Genomic DNA, 15363 nt, shown 5'->3' on the forward strand with positions numbered 1-15363 from the left:
AGAAATCTTCCCTTTTGTCTAATTGCCACTTTTTTATGCATCTTTCCTTTCTTCTCTTGATCTTCCCCCTTACTCTTTATTCTCTCTTTCTTTTTGTTCTCCTCTTTCCTTCTTCTCCATCTTCTCTCTTCTTCTTTTTCTCTCTTTGCTCACAGTCCACCAGGGATAACGGACGAGCGAGCCTCTAACACTGAAGAAGCGAATCAAAACGTTCAATTGGGAATATAATAGATGAACGGAACGAGCATGGTGCAGAGATGAAGGAAACAAACCAAGAAAGGAACAATGGAGCACAACAGAGGAGTGAAGTACAAAGGATTTCCACCTTTTGCTTACGAACCACATATATTGTTGGAATCTGACATTGTTTGTTTGTATAGTTTCATTATGAAGCCAGCCAGCTTGCTGGACGGTGGCGCTGCTATCCACGGAGAGACTGTAGGAACGGAAGAATAACCACCACTGCATTCATCTATATTTACTTACAACTGTATGTAAGTATAGATCCAAATGCAGATGGCTGATTCGTACTGCTTTGCTCTCATAAGCAAAAGGATGAAGGTACACTATGGAAGTGTGTGTGCGTGTGTGTGTGCATGTGTTTGCGGGTGTGCGAGCATTTGTGAGAAAGACAGGGAATCAGGACTGGATCCACGGAAAAAAGACTGGAAACTTTTGTTTTTTTTGTAGAAAGCATAATTTGATTGGACCCTCGCAGTCCCACACAGATATACAAAACATATTTGGGTCCTTGGCTGTAAGCATTTTATTCCTTTTCTGTATATTCACACCTTACTAAGTGTTTCTAGGGTGTTTACAAGTTGATATATTCAAGACCACTTGACAATTCAATGCTACAGCAGATAACAGATGATAGATTTTTTCCTTCACTTGTATTTTCTCAACATGATTCCACTGATAGTTGGAGCACAGTTGCTTCCTGCTATCTAAAGGCACACACACACCAAACCGACAGCAGAGACCTAGTAGCCATGAAGGCCAAGTGTTGCGTCGCCTGATGTTGCCTGTGTCTCGGCCAAAAAGTTGCCAACCAGCACATTCGTTCTGCGCCTGTATGAGAGGCAGTAATTCTCCATACCAGTCGGCGGCATATTTGTCATTCAAAAAGGGAAAACAGAAGTTTGACTGGATGTATAGAAGAAGCTAGTTAGCCAGTTAGCACATTAACAACACAACCCGATGTTGAAAGAACAAAGGATATTTACTGTGTGCCAGCGAACAATAACAGCAAATACAGCTATAAACCGTTTCTACTAAAGAGCACAATCGCTAAAACTGATCTTACCTAATATAACAAGACTTCAGTTGTTTACTTTCCTCACTTCTGTGTTTCTTCTCATACACTGAGCTCAACTGCCAAACAGAGTGATTTATTCACCAACCATCTCTGACACCAACTCAATATGTTGAATCAGCCACAAAAAGACGATAAGGGCCGACTAGTACCAACGGTGCACGACATGCTGCGAAAAGTAGGGCGACGGATGGCCTGACGTTTATCAAAGGCTGACTGTTGGCTTGGTGTGTCAGGGGCCCTGCAGAACCATTTCCACCTATCATTCTTCATAAGATTAGCTGCCTGCCTTACAGTTGAAAATTACGTTTATGTTCTTATGTAAATGTTGCAACTGAGAGTTGTAATATTATTCATGTACGCAGTCTATAGAGTGATTATTTTGTATCTGCTCTACAGTGACCAACAGCAGCTTGGGTAAATTGTTCATTAATTACAGGGTACGGACACAGTAAGGGAAGCCCTGAAGTATATGTTTTAGTTTTCCTTGAAAATTGTGTGTTTGCTTTTTTAGAAAACAACCGAAAAACTGTTATCAATTTCCAGAGATCAATTCTGTTTTCCTCACGTGTTGCTGTTAAGTTCTGCCTTTTATGTGTGACTGCATGTAAAAAAACCATTAGTTAAGGATGACCATATCCTGGTTTACCTCCATGTATTAGCTGACTTATTTGTCCCAGTAATCGCCTGGTTGTAAGAAAGTAGTCAAGCTTTGTGAGGCAAGACCTCAGTGAGAGACTGTTTATACCTGGTATTAACATACGCTCCAGTGATCCCAACACAAGTGGACAGCCGAAACGCTTTGCCGTTCACACCTGTGTCTGTCTTGTGTCTTCAGTTGACTGCTTGTTCGGATTTCATTACTGCCCTGCACGCAGCTATTACATCCGTACTCTCAACACTCATGTTAGCTTCTGTCGGTACAGATGGAGATATGATGATGATGGACGTTTAGTTTAGTTTAGTTTAGTAATCTTTATTTCGAACATGCAAACAAATGAATAAATAAATAGCAGAAGAAAACAAAACAAAAACAGTATTTGTAACAAGAACAAGTGTAAAGCCACTGAATTAGAAAAATAATCTATAAATAATAATAATACAAAAGCAAACAATTTACAATACAAACAAAACAAAAAAAGAAACAGAGACGCACTAAGTGGTCTTGTGTTTACAGTAAAAAGAAGTAAAAGTGAAGTAAAAAACTTAACGTTCATGAATCACTTCATCTAACTTTTGAAAAATGGACAAGTTAGAGACTGCTGTCACCAAAATAGCCACCACGTCCTGCATTAATGACATAGTCACTGTCGGGGATGTATTAGGATACATTTGTGTTCGGCCCTGATCACACAGAAAGTGTTTACGCAGCTGGAGGCGCCTATTTGTAATAATTTTAAATGAGAATGAAGCTTTTTGCTTGCAGTTTTTGCGTTGCGACGTTCCTCGCGTGTCTGCCTTCTAAGTGCCTGATGAACTTCAACACAAAGCAGAAAAACGCTCCACGTCTCTTTTTTCGTCACATTTTTTTCCATTATCCAATCAGATGATTTGAGAGGCGGGCCTTCTGTGGTGGTCACGACAACAAGTTTACAGTTGGTAAACAATGGAGGAAAAACTGGTGGTAGCAGTTGGTGGATACCCAGAGCTATACGGCCTGACGGTAGACAGCAGGTTGTCAAACTGCCCCAGAGTCATCATTGAGGGGAAGCGCCTGGACTAACTGGTGGTGCTCCCCATGATCCACCCTCTTTTTTAGGGTCTCATGTACCCACACAGATCTCCGTTTCCCTGTGCCCAACAAACTATTTACTGACAGCCTCTCACCCTCAACCAGAGCTACAGCAAGTACCCTGTGCCTCAAAACTAGATGCTAATTACTGTCAAATACCTAAAACAGAATGATTACACAGGTAGGTTAGAATAAGGAGGTGAGTCCGTGGTTGCCTGGCAACAATACAAAGGTGCAGCAAGGGCTTTTTATCACAAGTGGCGGCCAATTAAAACAATAAGGCAGTGCAGCGTGCTTCGTGCTTTTCACCTCCATGTGTGAACGGATAACCCAAGTCGATGTTAACACCAGGTATAAACAGGTCCAAAGAAATCAGTCTGTGAACTGAGGGAGTCTTGTTCTGAAATGAGACAACCATTTTGGGACAAAAATGACACAGAATAACCAAAATCCGATAAATGGCACTAAGTATGATGATTTGAAATGATGCAAGGTGCCACGAGCAAAACATTTAACCTATCAAATTATTACCCTATTACCCCCTATGGTTAATCACTTGTGTGAGAATCTAATTTTCAGAGAGCAGGAAAGGTGGGACTGCACATATTATAAAGGAGTAAAGTGTGTTTGAACAGGTTGATGTTACAGTAACAGCCACAACACATCAGATATCAGAAACCATTAACTGGAAGAATTGCTTTTCTGTGTTCGGTGAAGTATCGTTGACCACCGTCATCTTGCTTGTCGCTCAGCAGTAGCTGACCCTAGATGATATGTTGACATGTCAGCTGTAGTGCCTCAGCAGCAGGTGTAACAGGATTGAGTCAACACCAGCTGTTTGTGAATTTGTGGTGCTATTCTTGATTATGACGGGCCAAAATGTGGGAGCTGGGGAAAAGAGAAAGCAACACGCCCTGGCAAGCTAAACAGTTCTGTTCTCCGAACTTAAAAGTTTACATTAAACTTTTCGTTCCATTAAGAAAAAAAGCCAGGAGTCATTCATGTAAACCTTGTTAACTTTTGTTTTGTGCTCAAACTTAAGGGGGCTGCGTTTCTTTAACGACAGCAACAGGTACCCCGAGGTAGTCTTTGAAACACTGGCACACGAGTTGGGAGGAAAGTGCTTGAGGAAGACCAAATGTAGATATGTCTTAATGTTCAAACAGAAAGCCATGAAATGGAACAAAACCAGATAGGAAAGACCAAACTTTATTTTTATAAGTGAAAACGCTACCGTGACAAGGTCTTGAGAACATGTATATATGGAATTATCCTGCACGGATGGTATAAATAATAGTTATAATAGTCACAATAGTTATTGACTTATACTTAACTGTTGATTGACCATACGCTTCGAACATGTCCAACTAGTTACCGCTGTGTCACTGTTTAATACTGAGGCAAGTTTGTTCCACGATTAGTTGTCTTTTTTGTATCTCATTCCTTTTTGAAGGAGGTTTTTGTTGGAATGTGTCAAGACGAGAACAGAAATCAAACCTCAAGAGACTTCTCTTTTTTTTGTTTTGTCATTTTCTTTGCTCATCAGCTGTAATATGTTATTAAGCTCACCTTCTAGAGATCTTGAGAAGAGTTAGAGAAGCCTTTCAAATGTGACAAGAATGTTAAAACCAACCACTTAATAAATAAAAATGTACTGCTTCAAACCTCACTGGGGAGTTTTGCGTGGCTTTTTTGTCCACAGATATGAGTCATATACTTCCATCAATCACGTTTGTTTACTGCGTTTTGCAGAGAGGAGATTTCATTTGCTTTCTCAGGAATTGCATCCGTGGGCATTAACATTTTTGCTTTTCTTATTCGAGATTTCTAGTTTCCATTTTCACACTATTTCCTGTGCTGCAATACATCAATTGTGTCGACGTCTCAGAGTGGCACAGGGATTTATGTCACTGACGTCAGTAAGAGACAATGTTTCAGTGCAGATCGCCTCAGAAACAGCTGAAAAACACACATTTGTATGAGATAATGTGCAATTTGAAAAGATCTGAAGGAAGATAACAATGTCAGAGTCATTTCTGCTTTGGCTTTGAGAATATAAATGTGTAGCAGAAAGTCTGGTTCACAAAGTGGAGCTGTGGGAAAAGATAATCAACTCTCAAGGTCAAAGGTTATCTTAATTTACGTCTGTGCTGGGCTATGTCAATGTTTTATACATACACACACTGCTGTGTACCATGGAGCACTGAGATTTATCACAAAGCTTTTACTCACTGTTGCTCTCTGTATGCACGGGTTGGACGGTCTGTCTTGTCCACCCACCGACTCAATCATTGGCACATTCTTATTTATGATGCTAGTCTTGGTCTGCTAACTTCTTACCTACAGATCTACCGTCTGCACAAAAGTATAGGAAGTTATTATCTTCGCTCTCAGAACTTATTCTTGTAAAGTCTGTACTGAACTGGGGAAAAGGTGTGTAAGTGTGCTGCTCCCTCGGCTTAGAATCAGTCGCAACTTTACCTAAGTATTCGGGAGCTTGTCTCATTGGACGGATTGGAAGTTTTTAAATGACTCTGAAGAAGTCACATCTTGTAGATGTTTTGAATGATTGCAGAATGTTTTGATGTCTAATAATTTATGTAAATTGTTCTGTGTTCATTTTAAATCAATCCATGTTTCAACCTGCTCTCACTCCCAACTCCTCAAATACCAATGCTTAGCCAGTGGCCCGAGGCGTCTGATACCGAGGCAGCCTTTAGCAGTGGTATAAGATACACCGGATGATGGCATTTTCTGACACTCTGAGCAACTGTCGTAGGATTAAAAGCAAAAACGTCCGTACTGTAAAAGTGGGAAACAAACTCCTGACCCGGGAGACTGCTGTTCATGTCCTGTGTGACACGAAAAGTCATTATTTTAAGCAACAACGTAATGTCCCAGTATGTGTCGCATACTTTGCTAACCATGTATGTGACATTTGCTATGTGATGTTATGTTAGCAACATACTTTCAGATCTGAACTGAACTGAAGAAGCTTCTTGGATGAGAAGACGAAACGTCTTCAAGAAACGCAAGCAAGTCCAGTTGCCTACGATAAAGCACTTATGAGTTTTGGCCCTTGTTTTTCTCATCTGTCTCTCCCAAGTTCTCCAGCTTTATAGAAGTGCAGTGATAAATAAGTTGAGTAACCCTTTAACCACCAAGAGGTGGTAAACTTCCTTACAGATATGACTAACTTCAAAGGAACCTAAAGAAGTGAATGAATCTGTATTTTACTGGGGACCTGCAAGGACTCTTGATGGTTAAGGTGAGGCTGTTTTAATTAACCGTATATATTGTCATAATGTATCTTATTTTATCCATCCATCCATCCATCCATCCATCCATTTTCATCCACTTATCCAGGGCCAGGTCACGGGGGCAGCAGGCCAAGCAAAGCACCCCAGACGTCCCTCTCCCCAGCAATACGTTCAAGCTCCTCCTGGGGGACTCAAGGTGTTCCCAGGCCAGATGAGATATGTAATCCCTCCAGTGTGTTCTGGGTCTGCCCCTGGGCCTCCTAGCAGTGGGACATGCCAGGAACACCTCCAGTAGGAGGCGCCCAGGAGGCATCCTGATCAGATCATAAAATCGTCTATTGTAAAGTAGCAGTAACTCTAGCTGTCAGATAAATGTAGTGGAGTAAAACAGACAAGATTACCCTCTGACATGTACAGGAAGAACAAAGTAGGCATGAAGTGAAAATACGTACCTCCAAACTGCACCAAAGTATGTGAGTAAACTAAAAGGTCTGACCACATAACTCCTATTTTATCTTCTCTTTTCTGGCTCCCAATAAAACAAAGAATTGATTTTAAACTACGTTATTGTTTTGAAATGTTTTAATGGTTTAGCTCCTTCCTATGTTGCTGACATGCTGACATGCTCACAGGGCACACACCAGAGAGATCAGAGAGATCACCAAATAAAGGTCTACTCATTGTACCTAAACTTTTGTTCGGTATGCATTTTCTGTTTTCCCTAGCTATCTGAGATCAGTAGGACCTGCTAAATATAAAAAACTAAACACTGTCAACGATAATAAATAAATAAAGTCCTTATATCCTCAAACGAAACAACAATAAAGTCCTTATGTCCTTAAAGGAGACCATAATAAAGTCCCAATGTTCTTCAGTGAGCTAATGAAAAATTCCCGAGTACTTTCTGATTAACAGTGTCTTAGCTTGTTACTGTTGCTATAATTGTAATTAAATTTGTTCAGCTTTTGGACCTTGTCTTTTGTGTCAGTATCGGCTGCAGACTGACTTGGTAGAGATGGCTGCCATCTTGTTTTGACATGGATTAGTGTATTAGTATTAGTAGATAGTATTAGTGGATTAGTCTTACTGCCACTAGATGGCACAAGAAGGTGTCCACGAACGAGGACAAGAGGTCGAAGTTAAGTTGAATGGTAAACCAGTAAACCTAAAATGTAATGTGCACAGGGTCTCAGGAGGATATAGTTAAAGTTAAGTTAGCCTACATGTAGTCTGAGTGGGCGGAAGTTCACTGCACAGATCAGCCTCTCATTGGGCGGAACGAGCCCCCGCTGAAGTCCCGCCCTACCACCTCCGGTTGCAGTTTTCAACACGTCCTTTACTAACTTTTGTGGTGTTTGATCTTGCGGGGATGTAGCCATTTTTCTGCCATGGTTCGCGTCCTGTATGCAATATTTTTGTGGGCGTGTTACACCAAAACCTGTTTCCCCCCGGCAATATTTTTGCAAGCGCACCGTTGCTGTGACACCACCCAGAACGATTGTGATCGGATGAAAGAAATACAAGCAGCCGGGGCGTTTTTTTCTCCAATCTTAAAGTGAGAGTTGGCCCAGCCAGACCTTTCTTTTCTTGAGAAAGGTCTGGTGAGCGAGACTAGCATACATGTAACCGGTGGACTTTAGTGATGTCTGCGTTGTGTAAATATAAAGAGGTCCATACCGTGGATATCTTCGGAGGCGTTCTCCGTCTATTCCTCTCCTGACAACAAGTGGCAAAAACACAACCACACAAACTCCAGCCTCTACACAAATCAAGCGACACAAGATTATCTTTGCATAAAATGAACTTATAAACATATCTCAACAGCGCTAAAACACGAACATTACCACAAGAGCAATGTCGCTTACCTCTCCCACAGAGCACAACAGCAAAAGGGGAGAGGTAAGGTAGGAGACACCTGTTTATAGGTGGGGTACCCTTAAAGGTGAACATAGGGATACAGAAACTGAGTATTAGACGCTCCACATAGTACGGAGGCCTAAACGTGTCAGGTCATAACAACTGTCCTTCAGAAGCTCCACTTGCTCCCTGTCCTGCAATGCATCCAATTCAAAGTCCTTCTCCTCACTTATAAAGCCCTCTATAACCAGGGCCGCTCCTACCTCACTGACCTGCTCCACCGCCACGCGCTCCTCTGATGCCAAACTCCTGACTCGACCACTCAGGGCCAAGCACCGAACCTGGGGCGCCAGGGCCTTCTCTAGTGTCTTTGAGTACCTTGAAAAGCCTTCTATAAATAAAAAAAATGTATTATAATTAACTGACCCTGTTACACACATTCCTCTACTACAAGTGTACCTCTTAGAAAAAAGGACACTTCCTGCACTGTCACTTCCAGGTGCTTGTTTCTCTGTTGCAATGACGCGCATTTGGCCACGAGATGGCGGCATCGCCCCGCGCACCTCCACCCGTCCGCCGCAGCCGTAGAGCCACAAATTGGACATGTTGCGCACATCTTGCACATTGTCACATGAGGGAGAACACCCCGGCCTGTTTCGATTGCCTGGTTTTTTCACTCCACACAGCTTATCAAATTGTTATTACACAGCAGATGGGATGCGGTTCATTTATTTAATTCCATTCACCACAAAGAGCCATGGCGCTATGGTTTTTACAAGAGATGGTGGGGGGGGATCAATGGGCGCAGTAAAAATGGATTGAAGTTGAGGCAATTAAGAGTGTGGCGCAACGCCTCTGTGAGCATATTTTTGATGACTTATTAATGTGCTCAAATAACCAAAGCCCTCCATTGTGGAAACTATCGATCCGATTGATTGGTAATAAACTTGATTGAATGTGTGGACTCTGCCGCGCGACAGTGGCGCAATTAGCCGATGATTTGGTGCCTGGGTCGGGCTGAGCCGGACCACTGGGATGCCTCAGATACATATGTTTCATGTACTTCATTCGGCAGTGGAGTCGTGCGCTGTCCCTTTCAGCACCGACGACCGGAGGAGCTGGTGGAGAGAGGAGAGAGGAGTGCTGTGCGCGCGCGACCGTTGGAGCAGCGCGAGCGCACTTGACGGCAAAAGAGGGGGTTTATGCTGCAAAGTGCGGGGAAGCTCCGAGAGGAGCATGGATGAAAATCAGGTGCGTTTTGCCAACATTATTGATCATGGCTGACAGATTCCGTGCATGATGAATTCCTCTGCTCTCCTCTCCCTCCCTCCCCTCCCTCACTCCTCCTCCTCCTCCTCTTCCTCTCCTCTCTCTGTATCTGAGACTCATTCTTGGGTATTGACTTCATTACAGGCAGCCTCTTAAACAAGCGCGGGCTCCATAATTGCATTTTCATCACTAAAAGCAGCTCTTCTGGTCACTACGGAGCACTTTTTTTTATTATCTCCTACATATATCTCCTATATATCTTCTTCATATCTTGCGGATGGTCTAATTTTCTTTAAAACCGTTTTTGCTGTTGTGGAAAAAAAATCTGATTCCAGGAGGACTGATATTTTTTTTGTGGGCAGGGGGACTAAAACTGCTGAGCTCCGCAAGGAAGTTGCCCGAGGCGGACAGGGACCCCGAGGAGGAGTCCGTGCGCGGATGAGGCTGGAGACGGTGCTCCTCACCCTTCACACACGGTCGGATCAATTTGATTTCCTGAGGTATCTCATATGCTATCATTTTTTCCTCCATTCTGACCAATTGCTGTTGACTCTCTCTTTTTTTCCCCTCCTCCTGTGGGTGTTTGTGGCATCCTGACATTCCTCTAGTGATGGATTTTGGGCAATCTGTCTCATTTATGGTCTCAATTTGTCTTGCTGCCTATCTCCTATGGAATTTAATTGACTCATAATTTTAATTTCACATGGATACCTGTGCAATAGTGGTTAGGTGAGTAAATGGCACATGGGGAAAAAGAAGCTTATAACTCAATAGTGCGTGGGTATGGAGTATTTAAAAGAAAAAAAACATGAACAGTTAATCTTCATAATTACACCATTGCAATGCTGCTTCTCTTCTTCTACTGTCTTATTAGGGTGCACATCTGAATGCCACCACTGCTGTACAGAAAGGAGCCAGTGGGGCTGCATAATGAGCATACACCCTTCCACTTTGATGTCACATATTTCCAAACCTGTGGGGCTGTTTTTTTATCTCCAGACACATGACTTTAGCACGTCACATGCATGTGTGTGTTTTTTAAAATGATGCATGAGCCGTCTCCATCTCTTAGCAATGTGAGCTGTTTTTTTTATGTTTATCCATATATGGAAATAATCAGAATATGAGGGAGAAAATGGAGAAATGTGCAGATTTTTGGGGTGTTATATGAAAAATGTTGCATTATAATGGCACCATCAAAGTGTATGGGCGTTTAAGTTAATTTTTGATGTATTTATTTGCAGTCTGGGTAAGTCCTCTCTGACTTGAGGGGTGACTCCACAATGATGGTGCGTGGGAGAGGAAGGGGGTGTATCAAGCGCCTCATTGGCCCATTATCTTGCTAAAATCATAGAAAGAACGCTACTAGAAAGTGTGAGAGATGGTTGAGGTCGGTGAAAAAGGTGGAGAGGTATGGATGAGCTGGAAGAGGGTGACAGAGAGACAGAGGGAGAGACAGACAGCGATTGTCGAACGAGAGACAACAGGAGAAACACCTACTTAGAGAGAGGGAGAGCCGAAAGGAGAGGAGGACAGGGCGGCAGGAATGCTATCACTTTCTGAAAAGAGCAGGGAGCTCCCCAGAGAGATGAGGAGGCCTGCAGAAGGCGATAGAGGAGAGAAGGAGAGGGGGGGCAATACAGAGGCAGAGGGCGGTTGAAATAAGAAAGAGGGTAAATAAGAAAAGTGGCATAAAGAAGCTGAGGAGGTGAAGGAGATGAAGAGAAAAAGACGCCAGGTATGCAGAGGAGAGAAAACAGCTGGAATCAAACAGCAAAGGAGATGAGATAAAACCAGCAGAACCAGGAGTGTGCAACGCTCACCTCAACAGCCAGCCTTGGGTGTAAATTAAAAGAGTGATGTGCCAGCTGCAGCCTGTCAGACCTTAACCCTCTTCATCTTCATCTCACTAACCATCACAGCTCAGGGAACCTCCTTCCCCAGGATGTCCGCTTCCTTCTTTAAGGCTGCAACATGGGAGGATGCTTTTTTTGAGCCTTTGGTGAAGCATCATAAAGCACAAGGACTCTCACGGGAGCACAGAGCAATAACCAAGATGAGGTTATTAAGAATAGCACGTTGGTGGCACTGACATACGAACACAAAGACTGAGAAATCAGTGACGCTCACCCCCCTTGGAAATAATTATCAATGTGCATAAATGAGACATGAAACTTTTAATAACCTCGGGGCCTCAGTTCCCATCATGAAACCGTCACATGTTGCACAGATCTGACTTTTTGGCGCCCCTCTCGAGACGATTGCATGTAGTTACATCCTGAGTGAGTGTAACTTTTTAAATGATGAATGAGCTCTCCTTGGATTTGACTTCCATTAGGTCAGCTTAATTTGGTGGCTCCCTGCTCGGGAAGATCCGATTTCTGCCAAATGTTAGGAGCCGGGAAGATGAAACGCAACGGCGATGATCAAGAGAAGCTGGGTGTGTGGATCCAATTAGACTGTATTTAATTGCAGTTGTTTAATTTTATGTAATGGCTCGACAACAGGGGTCCCGAGCCTCGTTTAGACCCTTTCTGTGCCCGAGCCAAGGTTGCCAAAAAAGTGTTGAATAAACAATATTGCAGCGGGTACAATACTGCCTAACCTATATAATGCAGGGCTTTTAATCATAGCGGGGGCTTGGCTGTGTATGAGTGGCTTTGACCTAATTCCATTTAGAGTGGAGAGAAACTGATAAATTAATTGGGACAGAATCGAGTTATAAATGGATTCATCGAGAGAGAGGCTCACACTGTGATGAGATCTGAGCCCGAAACCTGTTAGGGGGCCCTTGTGGGTGAAATTAGGCAGGCTTGCTGAATATTTAAAGTTTTGTGGATGATGCTTTGCTTTCAGTGTGTGCAGTCTTTTCTTGACTTAAGTAAGATAGTGGGGAAGCTTTTTGGAAGAATGGTGAAGGATTTGGTCCCAGTTAACCCTAACTTATCACTATTTAACAGGGATTAACCCACCAGGGGACTCCGAGGCAAAAATGAGCCAGGGGCCTCCACTAGCATCCCTGTCCCCGAATTGATGGAGCCTCAAGATTAAGTAATAATGCAGGGCTGCCTTAAGGCTGTCATTTAATGTGCATAAAGGAGGCATATCATATTACTAAACACATTTGCACTCAATTACATTACCACAAACTAATTACCATAAGGCGAACCTGGAGTCTTTGGGGCGCTTAGGGTTGAGGGCCCCAGGCAGTTGCCAGCTTTGCCTGGTTGATATTCCAGCTTTGAATATAGCCTAGTTTCATAAATGCTTAATGAATATCAGTGGTGTAGATTTTGTTTCAACATTGAGGGGAACATGCTAGAAAATTTTGAGCATCTGACACTTCATTTTCTTGCATTTGTGCCCATCAATTTTTGATGTAAATGTCTTTAATTTTGTCAAAATAAAAGTCCTCTACTACTTTAACGTTTTTACCTACACACAAATGTACACGTTCTGAATATTGCTGGGGACGCATCCCTTGTGCCCCCCCCCCCCAAAAAAAAATCTACAACTATGATGTGGAGGTTGAAGGTGAGCTTGTCTTTGGGACTACACCTTTTTATGTATGTGTTGCGTTCTTAAAGGATTTTGGGACTGCTTTTAGTCTTTATGCTAAGCTAAGCTAACTGGCTGCTAGCTGTAGTCCTAAATTGAGCATACAAACAAAATGGAAATAGACTAGTTTTGCTTTCATCACAAAGTAAAAGTTGAGATTTTGGTTTAGATTGGTTCCTTATAAACCTCACTTTCACTACATGATTCTGTGTGTGATCTCCTGGGAGTCTTGATTTATAGCACAAAGGAACTGCATAAACCACAGGCCCCCAAAAAGTTCGCCAAGCCGAACAGTGGAATTACATCTGCCATGTGTTGCCATGTGGCCCGAAAAGACCTCATAGACTTACATAATGAAAAAATCTGTAAATCAGTAGATATATTTCTTTGAGCGCCACAACCCCAACGAAATAGCTTGTTTGATTAATTTGTCTTCAGAAAGTTTAGAGGAGCAGGATTTCATTTTATCCCAATTCAGGTTAGCGAAGTGCTAAAGCTAAGGTAGCCGCCTCAGCCAGTGAAGTCTTTAGTGCGGATGCAGTGCAAGTAATTTTATACACGGCGGTTGAATGTTTTTGGCTTCATGAACCACTGAGCAACTTTTGCCTCCAATGGTGCATCCAGTTCCCTTTGTACATCCATGGTCAACCATTGCACAACCTAAAACAGGAAGAGGATAGCATTTTTGTTTTCCCAGTTAGCGATCAGTAGCTGTCCCCAGTTGCCAAAGAGCATCAATGTAAGTTCTTGTTGAGTTGCCTCTATGCGAAATACTCCAAGTGAAGCAGTGATGCGGTATATATGTCAAGGGCTTTAATTTTAAGAGGTAAGAATGGAAGAGGTAAAGCTGTAACGCACAAAGCAATGTTTGCCGTCCTGGTTCGGACTACGGAGCCTTTGTGCGATCATTTTGTACTACCGTAAGTACAGGCACAACTTGTAACCATTGGCTACATTACTAACCCCAGTGACGGAAATGGCACAAATAACTATGGAAAACAAATCAGTGTGCTGTGCTGCTGTTGCTAGGCTGTGAGGAAAAAGGAAAAAGATCTGATTGTCTTCCATAACACCACTGGGAAACGCATGGTGGAGGAATAGTTGAAAAGATCCTCTCGTGTAGCTAACTCCACACAGGAAAGTGAATAATGTGCCCCAAAATGTCTGAAAGTGTTGTTTTAGCATTAAGATGCTCGACCGTGCTGAGAAATTATTCTCAAAGGGAACATAAGCAATGGAATGAGCCACAAGGCTAATTAATAGACTAAATGGTGGGAAGGAGAAGGCCGCCTCAATAGCGAAGCTTGTGTGTATTGAGGTAAGCGGGACACCTATAATAAAGAGAGGTGATTCAGAGTGATGGCCTCAATATGGAGAAATGATGTAATGAAATAAATGTCAACCTAACAGCCTTGTATAGCACTTAATGGTGCTGAACTGAATGCTGGTCTAATTCTTCATTCAGATTATTGCATCTTTACTCAGGGCTAAATATCTCTTGCTAGCAATATAATGAATGCTCTCTGTTCACTACAGATTTAAAAGAAAACAACTCACCTTTACGTTTCATATTCAGGGATCAGAATGTAAGGATTGCTTCCTCACTTTAAACAGTCAACGTGCGAGAAAATATGAGAAAAATGAGAAAATAAATCCCCGGGGCCTCCGCTAATGAAAGCACATTAGCACTCGTATCATGTAGCAACCAACCGGTTTGTCACAACCAATTTTCAGTCCCAGCCCAGACCAAGTTATAGCACTTTTCCAAGGATACGGCTGCTTAATGTGCAGCTCGCTGGGCAGAGTACACCGTGATTACTCCCAGGGATAGAAGTGCATACCGCCTGCAGTAGGTGAGAGCAGATATCCACTTTTAATACGGTTAATACGGAGAACATTCAACATTAAATCTACCTGTTGTGATTTCAAGCTCTGTGTGTGCGTGTGTGTGAAGTGGAGTGTGCTGGATGTAATGTGTTCATTTAGCTGCAGCAGAAACAGCAGGTGTTTGAATGATGCAACACACTGGCTCCAAGGCACCACTCTCTGTCTTTTCGCTGCTGTCTCTGTTTCTCTCACATTGTCTCACATGGTTTCTCGGTCTGTCTTTCCTCCCTCGCCCCCCCCCCCCCGCCCGTCTCCCCTCCCTCCTTCTTCTCTCCTCGCTCTGTTCACGTCTCTCCTGCTCTGCCTCACCTCCACTGCAGCAGGTAGTCTGCGCCTTCGTGCGAATAGCCCGAGGAGCTTGCCAAGGTTCTCCGCTGTCATTTTAACAGCTGTTCCACTCATCGATATGCCAAGAGACGTGTGTCTATGTGTGTCTGTGTGTGTGTGTGTGTGTAGAGGTGATTACAAACTGACAGACTTTGGGT

The 15363-nt window shown here is 42.9% G+C and overlaps 2 protein-coding genes across 7 annotated transcripts in view; both read left to right on the forward strand.

Annotated features, from left to right (window-relative positions):
• The window catches only part of znf800b (zinc finger protein 800b), a 40498-nt gene extending 35785 nt beyond the window's left edge, over positions 1-4713 (forward strand). For all 3 annotated transcript variants that reach the window (XM_078165096.1, XM_078165095.1, XM_078165094.1), the window contains one exon: positions 156-4713. The gene's annotated coding sequence lies outside the window, so the exon portion shown is untranslated. The remainder of the gene's footprint in view (positions 1-155) is intronic.
• A 4568-nt stretch (positions 4714-9281) lies between these two features.
• grm8a (glutamate receptor, metabotropic 8a) overlaps positions 9282-15363 on the forward strand; it is a 337808-nt gene continuing 331726 nt past the window's right edge. For 2 of the 4 annotated variants that reach the window (XM_078165097.1, XM_078165098.1), the window contains exons 1-2: positions 9288-9415; positions 9796-9933. The gene's annotated coding sequence lies outside the window, so the exon portion shown is untranslated. Of the gene's footprint in view, positions 9416-9795; positions 9934-15363 lie in introns of all 4 variants that reach the window. The other 2 variants (XM_078165099.1, XM_033615178.2) reach the window with 2 other exon arrangements.

This window comes from Epinephelus lanceolatus, chromosome 23 (assembly GCF_041903045.1).
Source record: "Epinephelus lanceolatus isolate andai-2023 chromosome 23, ASM4190304v1, whole genome shotgun sequence".
Classification (NCBI taxonomy): Eukaryota; Metazoa; Chordata; class Actinopteri; order Perciformes; family Serranidae; genus Epinephelus; species Epinephelus lanceolatus.